Here is a 19,347-nt window from a genome sequence, read left to right on the forward strand (position 1 = left end):
CTATTCAAAAAGGTTTCTATTGTAGACATATTTGAAAAATTTAATTGTGTTAAAAAATTATTCAAAGAAATCTAAGTATACTTATTTTTAATTATCTATAACTTAATCTATTGAATTTAGAAAAATTACATCAAGAGGACAAAACTTTGTTCTTTCGTCTACTTTTGAATAATGTTTAGAAAACTAAATTTTTATTAATGTTTATTAAAAAATTATTTTATACCTAAAAATGTTAAATTTTTTTAATTTAGGCATGATTACAATCACAGGCACACAAAAAAAAAGTTGTCTGTTCATTGAACAAGACCTACATGTCTTATAGTATTTTGGCCCCCTGAATACGAATATGAAGTCAGAATTGCTCCAGCACCCTCTGTTTTTTTTAAATCGAAAAAACTACCCTTAAGTCTAAAATTCAAGAATTAAAGTAAAAAAAAATAAAAACACGGCTTTCTTCGGAGTAGAAGAATATATTTGTGCGTTTTCTTCTTTCAACAACTCAAATAATGTCAAAATTGCTCCACCACCCCTGTTTTTTTAAATAGGAGAAACTACCCTTAAATCTAAAATTCAAGAACTAAAGTCAAAGAATGAAATAACCACTTTTTTGCGAAGTAGAAGAATATATTTATGCGTTTTCTTCCTTCAACCACTCAGAAATATTGTCAAAATTGCTCCACCACCCCTGTTTTTTTAAATGGGAGAAACTACCCTTAAATCTAAAATTCAAGAACTAAAGTAAAAAAATATGAAATAACCGGTTTTCTTAGAAGTAGAAGAATATATTTATGCGTTTTCTTCCTTTAACCTCTCAGAAATAATGTCAAAATTGCTCCACCACCCCTGTTTCTTTTAAATGGGAGAAACTACCCTTAAATCTAAAATTCAAGAACTAAAGTCAAAGAATGAAATAACCAGTTTTTTTGCGAAGTCGAAAAATATATTTATGCGTTTTTTTCTTTCAACAATTTAGAAATAATGACGAAATTGCTCCATCACCCCCTGCCCTTAAATCTAAAATTCAAGAATTATAGTAAAAAATGATATAACAGGTTTTTTCCAAAGTAGAAGAATATATTTATGTACTTTTTAAAAAAGCATCAGCATTGCTTCATCACCCTCTTATTGATTTATATTGAAAAAACTACCCCTTTAAGTATGAACCCAGAGTATACTAACAACAATAAAAACAATTAGTTTTAGACAAAAGCATACGTTCCTTTATTTTTGTTCTCATAACTAAAAAGCAGAATCAGAGTTAATTTATCATTATTTGTTGTTGAAAGAAGAAAACGCATAAATATATTCTTCTACTCCGAAGAAAACCGGTTATTTCATTTTTTTTCACTTTAGTTCTTGAATTTTAGATTTAAGGGTACTTTCTTCGATTTAAAAAAAAGTAGGGGTGGTGGAGCAATTTTGACATTATTTGAGTTGTTGAAAGAAGAAAACGCATAAATATATTCTTCTACTCCGAAGAAAGCCGTGTTTTTATTTTTTTTTACTTTAATTCTTGAATTTTAGACTTAAGGGTAGTTTTTTCGATTTAAAAAAAACAGAGGGTGATGGAGCAATTCTGACTTCATATTCGTATTCAGGGGGCCAAAATACTATAAGACATGTAGGTCTTGTTCAATGAACAGACAACTTTTTTTTTTTAATAATAAAAATTAAAAATAATTATTTTTAATTTTTATTATTTAAATACACAATTAAAAATAATAATAATACTCCGCAAAAAGGCCCAACTAATAGAAAAATAAAAAAGTAGGTTAATTTTAAATTTAGATCCAACTATTACAATGTTATAGATTTATTAAGTAATATATAACAAGTAATATTATATATATTTCTCTAAATAAAGATGTCTATTGACTTTTTAAAATTGATTTTCTTAAAAATTTCTTTATTAAAAGTATTAATATTTAAATTTTATAGTAATTGCTGTTTTAAAAAATCAATCCGGGAATATTTATTTTTGGTCCGGGAATTTAAAAATAATAATTCACTAGACACCTTGAATTAATTTTTAACTTGATATAATAATTTTAATTCACTAAAATGAATTTAATTTTAGTTTTTAATAGAATTAATAAAAAGAATTTAAATGTTTTTGGATATCGATTTTTTTCAAAAAATAGGTTATTATTGTATTATTTTTAGTTGTCAGTTATGGGAAAGTCGAGAAGCAGTCGAGAAGTTCGGTCGATGACAATTAGAAAATTAGACGATACGATTTGACAATTAACAAAAGAATAAACAAGATGATCGTTTGAAAACCAAAGACGATAACCAAATAATCGCTCGAAAAAATGAAATTCGCGGATCGAAGTGAAACACTAACTTACAGAAATATAAGTCATTTTTCACTGATTATCCATTTAAAAAATTATTGTTGATGTCTGCCAAACAAATACAGGGTTGCCACGGACCTGGAAAACCTGGGAAACCCGGAATTGTCATGGAATTTTTTTTCAGTCATGGAAAACCTGAAAAATCTGGAATTGTCAGGAAATTTTATAAAGCCTGATACTAAAAGCTCAATTTTTTGTATTTGAGTCGTAAAAATTTCAAGTTTTCAAGTTGACATACAACTTTTTGATTTTAAATTTAGTGCTTACAATTGAAATCAATATGGCATTTCTAAATTTTAGTTTCTTTTGGTCTCTATCTTCCTTTAAATAATTTTTAAATTAATACATTTTAGAAACCCCAAAATGTTATGAAACTGAAGCTACCAACTTTTATGCAATGAAAATTTTTTCTTTTGCTAATTGTTTTTTAATGTAAGAAGCCCTTTAAAAAATTGCAATCGAAAAAAATTGCTTCTGAAGCAAGGAAATAATAATTTAGTTAAAATTTCGGGATATTTGGAAAATCTACGAAAAAATAATTAAAAATCACTAATTTCCTTGCCTTTCTTAGATCCTCTTACAATTTTTTTAAATGACTTGTCACATTAAAATAAATAATTTGTAAAAGAAAAAATTGCTTATGAGGTGAGGAAATAATAATTTTGTTTAAATAATATATGGATTTTTCGAAAATCTGTGTAAAAAATCAAAATTAATAATTTCCCCGACTTCGATCTTTTAAAATTTTTTAAAAGGCTTCTAACATTAAAATAAATAATTAGCAAAGAAAAAATTGTCATTGAATAAACGTAGGTAACTTCAGTTTCATAAAATGTTATTAAAATGCTTTTTAAAATACTGGTTTAATAATTGTGAAAAATTCTAAACTTAACTAAATTTTTAAATTTAAAAAGATTTGCTCCTCATCTTTCTTCGGAGCGTATCTCAAATAACCTTACAAATTTTAACTTAATTTTTTGTTAATAATGAAATTAAAAATTAATAACTTATTTTGTTAACAATTTACTTAAAGGATTTTATACTTTTTGTCGTAATTAGCTAAAAACATACCAAAACAATTTTATTTCTGGTTTGGAATTTTTTAAGAAATGGTCTGGAAAACCTGGAAAAGTCATGGAAATTTAAAATCGATGTCTTGTGGCAACCCTGAAATAAATAAGTAAATACACAAGTAAATAAATAAGTTCCATTACAACACAGACAGCGCAGCATTAGCGAGTGAGGTATTTACGTATATTTAAAAAAATTTCAACAGACACTACGTGCATCAACGAACCTTAAAAAATTCAACAATTTATATTATCAATCGTTTATTAAATCTATACATATATGTGATTTGTGTATATGTAGGAGTTTATATCTGCATATGAGCAGTATACATGTGTATGTAATTTATGAACATGTGTGAGTATACATGTACATGTGATTAGTGTATATGTGTGAGTATACATGTGTGGGTGTTATGCGCGCATGCTTGATATTCATAGAACACTACTGCGCATTCCTCACATTGAAAGAACACTACTGCGCATGCCTGACATTCATAGAACAATAGTGCGCATGCCTGACATTGATAGAACACTACTGCGCATGCCTGACATTCATAGAACACTACTGCGCATGCCTGATATTTAAAGAACACTACTGCGCATGCGTAATATTGACAGAACACTACTGCGCATGCGTAATATTGACAAAACACTACTGCGCATGCCTAATATTGACAGAACACTACTGCGCATGTGTAATATTGACAGAACACTACTGCGCATGTGTGGCACTAATAGAACACTACTGCGCATGTGTAATATTGACAGAACACTACTGCGCATGCGTAACAGTGATAGAACACTACTGCGCATGTGTAATATTGACAGAACACTACTGCGCATGCGTAACAGTGATAGAACACTACTGCGCATGCGTAACAGTGATAGAACACTACTGCGCATGCGTAACAGTGATAGAACACTACTGCGCATGCGTAACAGTGATAGAACACTACTGCGCATGCGTAACATTGACAGAACACTACTGCGCATGCGTAACATTGACAGAACACTACTGCGCATGCGTAACATTGACAGAACACTACTGCGCATGCGTGACATTGTGAATATGTATACATTTGTGTTAAAATGAAATTAAAAATTAAAATTTAAAAGATATACATATATATACGGCTAGGGTCGGTCGGTCGGTCGGTCGGTCGGTCGTTCTTCAACTTAATATTTATTTAAAACTAGCAACATATACCTCACTCGCTAACGCTCGTTCGGTTGTATTTAAACTTATTAGTTTTTACTTATTTTTTTTTTTTATTTGAACTAAGTAAATATTTACTGGACATAAATATTTTAATTTATGGTATCTATTAAATAGTTATTTGAACCAAATACAAATTACTTAAGTCAATTAAATAGAATAATTTAATTTAATAAATATTGCTTTAAATCAATTATAAAAATTACTTGATTAAATAATGCATAGTTTTTAATTAAAATAAATATTTATTTGCATCAATAAAATAATTTTTTTGAAATAACTAAACTTAGAAGGTTAGATTTTGAATGTTAGCCTGATTCTCTGAATAATTAGTAAGAAAAGGGCGAAGATACGTCCATTCTTTTCTTACTAATAGGATTTTCTGTAGGTAATGATCAGGGTGTTTTTTTTGAAATTTTTACTGCACTATTCTTACGCATGTCACCGTCACCAATATTGTTACAATATATATTGTAACAATATTGTTACAACAAAGTCTAGACTTTGGGTTTTTGCAAGTCTAGACAATATAGTTGTATAATAATATAAATTTTTCTTTCTAAACCAGAATTTGAACATTTACAAAATTAAAACCTTATAGTGGTTAGAAAATGTAAAAAATTATTAATATTTATAAAAATATAAATTATTTTATTTAAAATCATTGTGTAATAAGACAAAAATTATGAAGTGACATTTACAAAAAATGTCATTGTACATTATACGAAATGTTATTTTTACGTATTCTCTTACTAAACCTTTCATTTTCGTCCCCTATCCTGGATTCGCCATTTTGTATTTTTAAAAAGTGACTTTGGATTCATAATCAGTGGAATTTTACTGAAAATCAGTTGAAAAGTACTAAAATATCAGTCATTCTTCACTGATTATTATTTTATTGTGATTTATTTATTAATATTGTAAATTTCTGTCAAACAAATAATTTTACTAAAAGTCAGTTGAAAATTACACTTACAGTAGTGTTTCATTTGAGCAACACGATCCGAGAAACGAACAAAAAACGATTTTCTTTTTGTTTTGATAACCAAGCTGTCATGTTCCCTCGTCTTATTGAAGTAAATTTTCATAAATGTTTATTTACATTATTCGAAGATAATTAAATCTTAAAAAATTACTATAAAAAAATTCTAATAATATTAGTTTTTAAAAATATTATAATGTTATTTTTCGAAAATAATTGAATTTCTTAAAATAATTCTTATATCCTAATTTACCTTTAAAAATTTTTTTTAAATTTTTGGTAATTCAATTATTTTCAAAATTTGCAATTAAAATTCTTCAAAAAATTGTAACAAAATACTTGAAATAAATTAATTATTTTCAATTAAATTTTGCACAATTTCAACTATTCAAAAAGGTTTCTATTGTAGACATATTTGAAAAATTTAATTGTGTTAAAAAATTATTCAAAGAAATCTAAGTATACTTATTTTTAATTATCTATAACTTAATCTATTGAATTTAGAAAAATTACATCAAGAGGACAAAACTTTGTTCTTTCGTCTACTTTTGAATAATGTTTAGAAAACTAAATTTTTATTAATGTTTATTAAAAAATTATTTTATACCTAAAAATGTTAAATTTTTTTAATTTAGGCATGATTACAATCACAGGCACACAAAAAAAAAGTTGTCTGTTCATTGAACAAGACCTACATGTCTTATAGTATTTTGGCCCCCTGAATACGAATATGAAGTCAGAATTGCTCCAGCACCCTCTGTTTTTTTTAAATCGAAAAAACTACCCTTAAGTCTAAAATTCAAGAATTAAAGTAAAAAAAAATAAAAACACGGCTTTCTTCGGAGTAGAAGAATATATTTGTGCGTTTTCTTCTTTCAACAACTCAAATAATGTCAAAATTGCTCCACCACCCCTGTTTTTTTAAATAGGAGAAACTACCCTTAAATCTAAAATTCAAGAACTAAAGTCAAAGAATGAAATAACCACTTTTTTGCGAAGTAGAAGAATATATTTATGCGTTTTCTTCCTTCAACCACTCAGAAATATTGTCAAAATTGCTCCACCACCCCTGTTTTTTTAAATGGGAGAAACTACCCTTAAATCTAAAATTCAAGAACTAAAGTAAAAAAATATGAAATAACCGGTTTTCTTAGGAGTAGAAGAATATATTTATGCGTTTTCTTCCTTTAACCTCTCAGAAATAATGTCAAAATTGCTCCACCACCCCTGTTTCTTTTAAATGGGAGAAACTACCCTTAAATCTAAAATTCAAGAACTAAAGTCAAAGAATGAAATAACCAGTTTTTTTGCGAAGTCGAAAAATATATTTATGCGTTTTTTTCTTTCAACAATTTAGAAATAATGACGAAATTGCTCCATCACCCCCTGCCCTTAAATCTAAAATTCAAGAATTATAGTAAAAAATGATATAACAGGTTTTTTCCAAAGTAGAAGAATATATTTATGTACTTTTTAAAAAAGCATCAGCATTGCTTCATCACCCTCTTATTGATTTATATTGAAAAAACTACCCCTTTAAGTATGAACCCAGAGTATACTAACAACAATAAAAACAATTAGTTTTAGACAAAAGCATACGTTCCTTTATTTTTGTTCTCATAACTAAAAAGCAGAATCAGAGTTAATTTATCATTATTTGTTGTTGAAAGAAGAAAACGCATAAATATATTCTTCTACTCCGAAGAAAGCCGTGTTTTTATTTTTTTTTACTTTAATTCTTGAATTTTAGACTTAAGGGTAGTTTTTTCGATTTAAAAGAAAACAGAGGGTGATGGAGCAATTCTGACTTCATATTCGTATTCAGGGGGCCAAAATACTATAAGACATGTAGGTCTTGTTCAATGAACAGACAACTTTTTTTTTTAATAATAAAAATTAAAAATAATTATTTTTAATTTTTATTATTTAAATACACAATTAAAAATAATAATAATACTCCGCAAAAAAGCCCAACTAATAGAAAAATAAAAAAGTAGGTTAATTTTAAATTTAGATCCAACTATTACAATGTTATAGATTTATTAAGTAATATATAACAAGTAATATTATATATATTTCTCTAAATAAAGATGTCTATTGACTTTTTAAAATTGATTTTCTTAAAAATTTCTTTATTAAAAGTATTAATATTTAAATTTTATAGTAATTGCTGTTTTCAAAATCAATCCGGGAATATTTATTTTTGGTCCGGGAATTTAAAAATAATAATTCACTAGACACCTTGAATTAATTTTTAACTTGATATAATAATTTTAATTCACTAAAATGAATTTAATTTTAGTTTTTAATAGAATTAATAAAAAAGAATTTAAATGTTTTTGGATATCGATTTTTTTCAAAAAATAGGTTATTATTGTATTATTTTTAGTTGTCAGTTATGGGAAAGTCGAGAAGCAGTCGAGAAGTTCGGTCGATGACAATTAGAAAATTAGACGATACGATTTGACAATTAACAAAAGAATAAAGAAGATGATCGTTTGAAAACCAAAGACGATAACCAAATAATCGCTCGAAAAAATGAAATTCGCGGATCGAAGTGAAACACTAACTTACAGAAATATAAGTCATTTTTCACTGATTATCCATTTAAAAAATTATTGTTGATGTCTGCCAAACAAATACAGGGTTGCCACGGACCTGGAAAACCTGGGAAACCCGGAATTGTCATGGAATTTTTTTTCAGTCATGGAAAACCTGAAAAATCTGGAATTGTCAGGGAATTTTATAAAGCCTGATACTAAAAGCTCAATTTTTTGTATTTGAGTCGTAAAAATTTCAAGTTTTCAAGTTGACATACAACTTTTTGATTTTAAATTTAGTGCTTACAATTGAAATCAATATGGCATTTCTAAATTTTAGTTTCTTTTGGTCTCTATCTTCCTTTAAATAATTTTTAAATTAATACATTTTAGAAACCCCAAAATGTTATGAAACTGAAGCTACCAACTTTTATGCAATGAAAATTTTTTCTTTTGCTAATTGTTTTTTAATGTAAGAAGCCCTTTAAAAAATTGCAATCGAAAAAAATTGCTTCTGAAGCAAGGAAATAATAATTTAGTTAAAATTTCGGGATATTTGGAAAATCTACGAAAAAATAATTAAAAATCACTAATTTCCTTGCCTTCCTTAGATCCTCTTACAATTTTTTTAAATGACTTGTCACATTAAAATAAATAATTTGTAAAAGAAAAAATTGCTTATGAGGTGAGGAAATAATAATTTTGTTTAAATAATATATGGATTTTTCGAAAATCTGTGTAAAAAATCAAAATTAATAATTTCCCCGACTTCGATCTTTTAAAATTTTTTAAAAGGCTTCTAACATTAAAATAAATAATTAGCAAAGAAAAAATTGTCATTGAATAAACGTAGGTAACTTCAGTTTCATAAAATGTTATTAAAATGCTTTTTAAAATACTGGTTTAATAATTGTGAAAAATTCTAAACTTAACTAAATTTTTAAATTTAAAAAGATTTGCTCCTCATCTTTCTTCGGAGCGTATCTCAAATAACCTTACAAATTTTAACTTAATTTTTTGTTAATAATGAAATTAAAAATTAATAACTTATTTTGTTAACAATTTACTTAAAGGATTTTATACTTTTTGTCGTAATTAGCTAAAAACATACCAAAACAATTTTATTTCTGGTTTGGAATTTTTTAAGAAATGGTCTGGAAAACCTGGAAAAGTCATGGAATTTTAAAATCGATGTCTTGTGGCAACCCTGAAATAAATAAGTAAATACACAAGTAAATAAATAAGTTCCATTACAACACAGACAGCGCAGCATTAGCGAGTGAGGTATTTACGTATATTTAAAAAAATTTCAACAGACACTACGTGCATCAACGAACCTTAAAAAATTCAACAATTTATATTATCAATCGTTTATTAAATCTATACATATATGTGATTTGTGTATATGTAGGAGTTTATATCTGCATATGAGCAGTATACATGTGTATGTAATTTATGAACATGTGTGAGTATACATGTACATGTGATTAGTGTATATGTGTGAGTATACATGTGTGGGTGTTATGCGCGCATGCTTGATATTCATAGAACACTACTGCGCATGCCTGATATTCATAGAACACTACTGCGCATTCCTCACATTGATAGAACACTACTGCGCATGCCTGACATTCATAGAACAATAGTGCGCATGCCTGACATTGATAGAACACTACTGCGCATGCCTGATATTCATAGAACACTACTGCGCATGCCTGATATTTAAAGAACACTACTGCGCATGCGTAATATTGACAGAACACTACTGCGCATGCGTAATATTGACAGAACACTACTGCGCATGCCTAATATTGACAGAACACTACTGCGCATGTGTAATATTGACAGAACACTACTGCGCATGCGTGTCACTAATAGAACACTACTGCGCATGTGTAATATTGTCAGAACACTACTGCGCATGTGTAATATTGACAGAACACTACTGCGCATGTGTAATATTGACAGAACACTACTGCGCATGCGTAACAGTGATAGAACACTACTGCGCATGCGTAACATTGACAGAACACTACTGCGCATGCGTAACAGTGATAGAACACTACTGCGCATGCGTAACAGTGATAGAACACTACTGCGCATGCGTAACATTGACAGAACACTACTGCGCATGCGTAACATTGACAGAACACTACTGCGCATGCGTAACATTGACAGAACACCACTGCGCATGCGTAACAGTGATAGAACACTACTGCGCATGCGTAACAGTGATAGAACACTACTGCGCACGCGTAACAGTGATAGAACACTACTGCGCATGCGTAACATTGACAGAACACTACTGCGCATGCGTAACATTGACAGAACACTACTGCGCATGCGTAACATTGACAGAACATTACTGCGCATGCGTAACATTGACAGAACACTACTGCGCATGCGTGACATTGTGAATATGTATACATTTGTGTTAATATTATTTTTAAAAGATATACATATATATACGGCTAGGGTCGGTCGGTCGGTCGGTCGGTCGGTCGTTCTTCAACTTAATATAATAAGAGATTGTGTTAAAAATATTTGAAATTCTGCGATTAAAATAATTAAATTCGTAAATGAAATTTTATTATTTATTAAAATAATTGAATCTTTGCGTAGAATTGTATCAAAAAGTTTTTTCTATAATTAAATCTGTTGATAAATTTTATGAAAATAGTAAATATTCAAAATTATTGAATTGCAAAAAACTTTTGAAAAGTAATTGAAATTTCGCAAAGATTTTTATAAATTTTTGAAAATAATTGAATTTTTGGCGAAAAATTTCGCTATTTGTAAAAATAATTGAATTTTTGACAAGATATTCGTGAAAATTTTTAAAAATAATTGGATTTCTTCGAAGAATTTTATTACTTTTGAAAATAATTGAATTCTTGGGATGAATATTGTAATTTATGAAAATAATTGAATTTTGAAAAGAATTTTATTAAAATTCCTAAAAATTATTGAATTTCTGTGAAGAATTTTGTTTTTCAATTTTAAGAAAATTCGATTATTCGAAAATGTTTAAACTAAATACAATTAAAAAATAAAAATTCAAGTAATGTTAAACAAAATTGAATTAAACTTTTTCAAAAAAATTAATTCTACAGAATTGTTAGTTAAAAGTATGAAAAATTCAAATTTTCAAAAATTTTAATTTAAAACCTTTTAAACATTCAATTATTCTTAAAAATTCATGTAATAATTCATTTAATATTCAATTATTAACTAAAATTTTAACTGAAATTCATATTTAAATCAATTTTCATTACAAAAATTCTACGAGAATTCAATTATTTAAAAATAAAAATAAATAATTGATAAAACAATTGATTATTTCATAAAATTTTTTTCATAAATTTTATAAAATAAAAATTGAATACTTGGAAAAAAATTTATCAATTTTATAAAAGTACTTGAAAATAATTAAAAATAATTAAATTTTTCCAAAAAATTAAAAAAAAAAAAATTTTTTTAAATAATTGATTTTTTCGAGGAATTGAAATTAAATTTTTAAGAATAATTATATTTTTTAAGCAATTTCTATAAAATTTTATGAAATATAATTGAAATCCTGCGATAATTTTTATTATTTATGAAAATAATTGAATTGTTGCAAAAAAATGTATTAATATTTTATTTAAAAAATTTTTTAAATTTCAGAAAATTGATTATTTTTTTGTATTTTTTAAAAATTTAATAATTTTTAAAAGATTTTAACAAATTGTAATGACTCTAATTAAAAATAAATATAAAAATATTACCCATATAGTAATGAATGTTGAACAATGAAATTTGATATAAACTCACACAGTATACGCCGAGAAAGTAAATTAATTTGAGTGGAGTACGAAATTATTTCGACTTATCACTTTTGAATAAATTGAAAAGATCCATTACGCCCTCGGTCTCTCTCCTATACTTATAAAACAGTTGAGAGTAATTTCTTGGGTAGCAAAGTTCTATAAAATTTATCACTAATCTTGTAAACTCTCTGCGCTGTTCTGAATACCTTAGGATTTTATATGAAAACGTGAATTATAAAAAATGTTCAAAAAATATATGTATAACGTCGGTTATAAATTATACGCGTCTAAATTATTAAAACAAATCATTAAATTTTTATTTTCGCATAAAGGATTTGAAAAGTGAAAAAAATGTGAGTCGTAATTGTAAATTTTCGAGATCGGAATAAATCTAGATAGTTAAAAATCCCCGGTATGAAGTTAAAAAAATTTCCATCATTTCACTTTTGAATGAATTTAATTAAAAATTTTAGAGAACTTAGATTTTAAAAAAATTTTAATAATTCAAATTCTTCTGAAATTATTGTTAAATTTGTTAATATATATATATATTTAATTAATTATTAAAAATAATAGATTTATGGAAGAATTTTAGTTAAAAACACTAAAAAAATTTAATTTAGAAGAAGTTACAAATGATTGCAGAAATTCAATTATGTTCTAAAATTTTTAAAAGTTCTCGTCAAAATTTCAATTATCTTTATAAATAAAAAAAATTTTTTCTTCAAAATTCAGTTATTTTCAAAAAATTTAATAAAATTTTTCTTTAAAATTCAATTATTTTCTAAAATTTAATAAAATTTTTTACAATTATTCAATTATTTTTGTTAAAAATAAATTTTTTCGAAAGCGTTAAATTTTTTTTGTAAATTTCAATAAAACTTCTCAAAAAAATTCAATTATTTAAAAAAATTTCAATAAAATTCTTTTCGCAAGAATTCAATTTTTTTTTTAAGAAATGTGAAACATTCTTCGCAGGAATTCAATTCTTTCTATAATTAATAAAATTCGTCGCAGGAATTTAATTAATTTCAAATATTTTAATAAAATTCTTCGCAAGAATTTAATTACTTTTAATATAATTTAAATAAAATTCCTCAAAAGAACTCCATTATTTTTAATCTTTTTAAAAAAATTCGTCGAAAGAATTCAATTATTTTCAATAAAATTTGTTCAAAATTTTTCAAAAATTTTTACCAATTCAGTAATTTTTAATATCTACTATTTTATTAAAATTTTCCAAAAGAATTCACTTATTTACAAATTTTTTTATAAATTTTTTCGCAATAATTCAATTGTTTTCATCAATAATAAAACTCATCGCAGAATTTCAATTTCTTTCATAAAATTTTAAAAGAATTCCTTGAAAAATGTAATAATTCTTAAAAATTTTATTAAAATTCTTCAACAGAATTCAATTTTAATAAATATTCCACTATTCAATAAATTATTTATTTATTTGTATTTTAATAATTGAATTCTCGTAGAATTTTCTTTTAAAACTAAATTTAAAAATCGATTTTGTTAAAATTTTAGATAATAATTGAATATTAAAAGGATTACAGCTTTAATTTTTAAAAATAATTGAATTTTTAAAACATTTCAAATTAAAATTTTTGAAAATTTGAATTTTTCATACTTCAAACTAACAATTCTGTAGAATTAAATATTTTTTGGACAAATTGTAATTCAATTTTGTTTGAAATGATGTATTTGATGTTTTTATTTTCTAAAATATATTTAATTGAAGAATTTCCGAATAATGGAAATGTCGTAAAATTGTTATTGTAAACAATTGACTTTGAAAATTCTCAAAGAACTTTTTAAAAAATAATTAAAAATACATTTTTTATAAATCTCTTCGCAATAATTCCATTAATTAATGAAATCCATTAAAATAATTAATTTATTAATTTGAATTTTTGGAAATATGTTATTGAAAATAATTGAATAGTAAAAAAGTATTTTTCTACTAATTGCTAGCAGAAAACTACTAATTTAGGTAATAAGTCGGTTTTTCTAATTTGAAATAGTAACTAATGAATCTGTAGTTGTCTACTAGCAAATAGTAGAAAACTACTAAAAATTAGTAAAAATAGTAGAAAACTACTAATTCAGATTTAGAGAGGCAATATTCGATTTTGCGCCCCGTATGAAATTATAAAATTTGACGATCCTTTTTTATGGACACAATTTAGATTTTTATAGGTATCATAAATTTGACTCAATATACTAATAAATATATACAAAATGGAAAATGTTCTGCTTTTATGTCTACTTGAGAACAACCTCAACTTTCGCTTTTTGAAGAAAATGACCCACACACACGAACTCTCTTATTATGCTTTTATAATTCTTGTCCTTTTCTGCAGGCAACATTAGCGGCCAATTGTGGAGTAGTATATCATCGAAAACCAGTTTTAATTAATAGGTTCAATGAAATGCGCGTTGTGTGCGTACATTATGCATAAAGCAGAGAGGGAGCGTGTCGTTCGACCATCTATGGTAAAGGAACCACGTAACTTCTATCCGACCACCCACTTCAAGCCCATATATTATTATCATCATTATTATATACCAGTTTCACCTACGCTCAAGCACGCATCTTCCTTTACTTCTAAGCCATCCGCTAACGGTTCAATCCCTTCATTCTCTTAACATATTCCAAAGATTCTCTTTATATTAATATTATTCACGGTTCAGCGAAGACAAATTTTCTAAACAGTCGCATTGCTTTATGCTTTTTATATCAGTGCATCTGAAAGTAAATATTTCCACAAATATATTTATGAATATTACAATATTACAAGGAAGATGCTATAATATCAATATCAAAAAGATTTTAAAGTTTTAAGATTATTTAAAAGATTAAAACGTTTTAAAGTTTAGGTCCTAGTTTTCATACACTAAGAAAAAATGCTATTGAATCAATGTAATATTTGTTTGTCGCAATAAACGGCAAATTCAATATGGTTCGCATACAAATACTGTTGGTGTAACAATACGTGTTATTGCAGACATGGTTGTTAATAATTAATTTGAAAAAAGTACATATCAAAAAGAAGCTTTCAAAATAAAAAAGTAGCAAAAAGTAGCTTTTAAACTAAAAAATGTAGTAACAAAAAATTAAAACTATCGAAAAATTAAACTTGACGACCAAAAAAACTCGCTTTAGACACTTCACAAAACTGACAAAAATTCCATTCCATATTTTTTATTTTCCCGACTTTTTCCTAATTTTCATCAAAAATATTTACTTCTTTCTTATCCTACTGCTAATAAATTGAATTCCTGCAACGAATTTTATTATTCATGAAAGAATTTCAATATAATATTTATAAAAATAATTCAATTCTTGCGAAGAATTTTATAAAAAATTTTTAATAATTCATTTCTTTCTAATACTAATTTTATGCAAACTCTAATTTAAATCATTGAATTCCAGAGAAATTTTTATTATTCATGAAAAGAATTGAATTACGAAGATTTTTACGAAAAACATTTAAATAACTGAATTCTGTTTGGAAATTTTATGAAAACAGTAGATATTGAAAATCATTAAAATGCGACAACTTTTTAAGAATAATTGAATTTTACAACGAATTCTATTACAATTTTTAACAACAATTGAATTTCTGTGGGGTATTTTATTAAAATTTTTTTCAAATAATTGAATTCCTAAAAAGCATTTTATTATTTATGAAAATGATTGAATTCTTGTGAGCGGTAATATTAGAATTTTTAAAAATAATTTAAAATTAATTGAATTCTTGTGATGATTATTGTTATTCATGAAAATAATTGAATTTTGCAAAGAATTTTGTTATTTATCTTTAATAATTGAATTCTTTCGAAGAATTATTTATGTAAATAATTGAATTCCTTGGAAGAATTTTATTATAATCGAAAAGAATAATTGAATTATTTCAAAAAAAATTTAATTAAAATTGGATTTAAAAGAATTGATTTCTTACGAAAAATTTCATCAAAATATTTGAAAAACTTCGGTGAAGTTCACAACGTTTATGATCAACGATTTAACGAAAAAAAAAATTTTTTTCTAACAAAAATAACAAAATGTTTTACTTACAAATTTTTCTTTGTCAAATTAATAAACAAATAATTATGCAAATCATTTTTTATATAAAAATATAAGTAGAAAAATACTTATTCTTTTAAATCGTTGATTATAAACGTTGTAAACTTCACCAACGTTGAAAATTATTGAATTCTTGTGGAAAATTCTAATATTTTCGTAAATAATTGAATTCTTCGAAATAGTACATATTATGTATTTATGTTAATAAATACAATTTATTTATCTTGTTAATAATTGACTTCCTAAGAAGAATTCTATTATCTATGAAAATAATTGAATCCTTGTAAAAAAAATTTATTATTTATGAAAATAATGGAATTATTGCGAAGAAATTAATAATTTCAAACAAAATTGAATTAAAATTTGTCCACAAAAAATTAATTCTACAGAATTGTTAATTTGACGTATATAAAATTAAAATTTTCAAAAATATTAATTTGAAATTTTTTAAAAATTTAATTTTTTTTTTTTAATTTAAAGCTATAATCCTTTTAATATTGCTAAGAATTTTATTAAAATTTTCAAAAATGATTGAATTCCTGAAAACAATATTTTAATATTTTTGTAAATACTTAAATTCTTCCAAAGAATTAAAAAAAAATTTCTTTTATATAATTGATTTTTTTGAGGAATTGAAATAAAATTTTTGATTATAATTACAATTTTGAGCAATTCCTGTAAAATTGTATTAAAAATAATTGAAATCCTGCAATGAATTTTATTATTTTTTAAAATAATTGAATAGTTACTAAGAATTTTATTAAAATTTTCAAAAACAATTGAATTCCTGATAAGTATATTATTATTTATGAAAATAATTGAATTATTGCGAATAATGTTTTTAAAATATTTAAAAAGAATTGAATTTCTGTGAAAAATCTGTTGATAAATTTTATGAAAATAGTAAACATTGAAAATTATTGAATTGCAAAAAACTTTTGAAAGTAATTGAACTGTTTCAAAGATTTTTTATAAATTTTTGAAAATTATTGAATTGTTGGCGAAAAATTTTGCTACTTGTAAAGATAGTTTAATTCTTGACGATATTCGTGAAAATGTTAACAAATAATTGTATTTCTTCGAAGAATGTTATTACTTTTGAAAATAATTGAATTCTTGAGATGAATTATTGTAATATATGAAAATAATTGAATTTTGTAAAGAATTTTATTAAAATTCCTCAAAATTATTGAATTTCTGTGAAAAAATTTTGTTATTTTTGAAAATAATTGAATTTTTTGATTAATTAATTTAAAATAGTATTAAAAATAATTTTAAATTGTTCGATGATCTTTATTATTTATGAAAATAATTGAATTATTGCTTATAATTTTATCAAAAATGTATTTAAAATTTAAATAATTGAATTTTCATGAAAAATGTTATTATTAGTGAAAGTAATTGAATTATTGTGAAATTTCGAAATTTTTTTTTTAATTTTAATTTGTTAACTTTTATAAACTTGTATTTCTTCATTTAGTTTTTTCTGTAGGTACAGACGCAAAAAAAAAGTCAGAATAAAAAGAAAAAATACGACAGTCACATAGTTTTTTTTTACATCACATTTTCATCGGAGAGAAAATAAAAAATCACAACCGTCATGCATAAAAAGTTGAATTTAAAACGTATACATAATTTTTGTAGGTGCAAAAATGAGGAAAATCAATTTACGACGGGCGTGATCATCATGTTTAATGTACATGTTGTACCTGCATGGAATCTGCATGCTTCCTGGAATCTCCGATTTTGGTTTAGGATGCAATCGATACACTAACAATTCTAGTGGGACATTCAGCGGTTCGTGGATTTCAAACTTGTGACATGTGTGCAAACCCACATGCACGTTTCCCGAACGAATTTATTTATAAAAAAAAAAAAATAAAACAGAATACAAGTTGTTTTCATTTTTCACTATTTTATTCAATAAAACACAATCCTTGAATGCCTCACGATTAAATGTCACTAAAATAATCACATAGTGAAATGTGAAATTATTTCCTCGCGGGTCGTATACTGAAAAATTAAAATTTCACTCACGGGGAAGCTTTGAAGAAATTGTATAAATAGCCAGAAGGGCTTCAAGTTATGACGCTAGAAAAACCACACGAGGTCTATATCTACACAAAGCAGATATCTGGAGGGGAAAAGAATTTTTTTTTTTTTTTACTCAAAAAAGAAACAATTATATTAATTTTTCGACATTTATTACTCACACGCAGTTTAAAAAGTTTTCAAATAGAATAATGAATAGAATTTTAAATAATGTCACAAACTAAAAGGATATGTATGTTGTGCAGCATAAAACTGACAGTGCAGATTCCCAGAGAGTTTATAAAGTTTTTGCGAAACAAGTTAAATGACCCTTGTCACAAAATTCTGTCGCATTCTCTCTCGACTCGAAACTTGCGCGCAAAGCATTGAAATAGTTGGAAAATAAATTTCTTTTTTAAAATATACTAAAAGTGAAATGCAAAAACATTTGGACAAAGAGATTTTTATCAAAATAATTAATTGACTCGTGTAAGTGATCATGATGTAAATTAGAAATTTTATCTGTTCAAAGATAGTGTAATTTTCTTTGGTTCTTGCAGTCGGATACACCCTTTAAAAGTTGAAACTCGTGTCGTATTCGCTAGGTTAAGGCTATCATTATTAAACTTCTTCCAAAAGTGTATATATCTGTATATAATGATTCAAGTCACGCGATACGAAATTCGCACGAAGCCCTATTTCTTTCTTTTTTCATACTCTATGTGCTTTCGTATACGAATACGAAAACTCTTGAATCAAACTTTTAGGGGACGCTAAAAATTATTTTTTCCCTTTAATGTATTATCCATCGACAAATTTCGGCACGGCAATCACGGGGTAAGTAGGAGAAACAGTTTCACAAACATTTCCTCTTGTTCTTATTTTTTAACACTAATTCATTTTTCCCTTGTATTTTTTCGACATATGTCACATAAATTATAAAATATCGCGGGTTCTCTATTTTTAGAAAACAAGAAAAGAAAATAGTGTTTTTTTTAACAAAGGCATTTCAAATATAGAAACTATTATACTAGGCATACAAAAAATTTATGTTCATACAGCTCGAGGTTAAATTTCATGTTTATTTTGATCTCAAATTTTGTACTTATGTTGTGAATAAAACCACAAGAAAATATATTTTGAAATATTAGCATATAATGCTATAATTTACAATGGTACACAACAAAAATTCATGTTCTGAGCTTTCAATCAGACTATGACTATTTAACTCTTTTGAAGTCACTGA

General features: G+C 25.4%; 2 protein-coding genes across 2 annotated transcripts in view; one reads left to right on the top strand and one right to left on the bottom strand.

Moving 5' to 3' along the window:
• Positions 1-19,347, bottom strand: part of LOC122501453 (syndecan-like) — a 161,644-nt gene that overhangs the window by 102,729 nt on the left and 39,568 nt on the right. The window lies entirely within an intron of this gene.
• LOC122501451 (protein scarlet-like) overlaps positions 18,887-19,347 on the top strand; it is a 62,664-nt gene continuing 62,203 nt past the window's right edge. Inside the window, exon 1 of the mRNA XM_043610918.1 lies at positions 18,887-18,938. The gene's annotated coding sequence lies outside the window, so the exon portion shown is untranslated. The remainder of the gene's footprint in view (positions 18,939-19,347) is intronic.

Source organism: Leptopilina heterotoma, unplaced genomic scaffold (assembly GCF_015476425.1).
Source record: "Leptopilina heterotoma isolate Lh14 unplaced genomic scaffold, ASM1547642v1 Lhet_21, whole genome shotgun sequence".
In the NCBI taxonomy this organism is placed as follows: domain Eukaryota; kingdom Metazoa; phylum Arthropoda; class Insecta; order Hymenoptera; family Figitidae; genus Leptopilina; species Leptopilina heterotoma.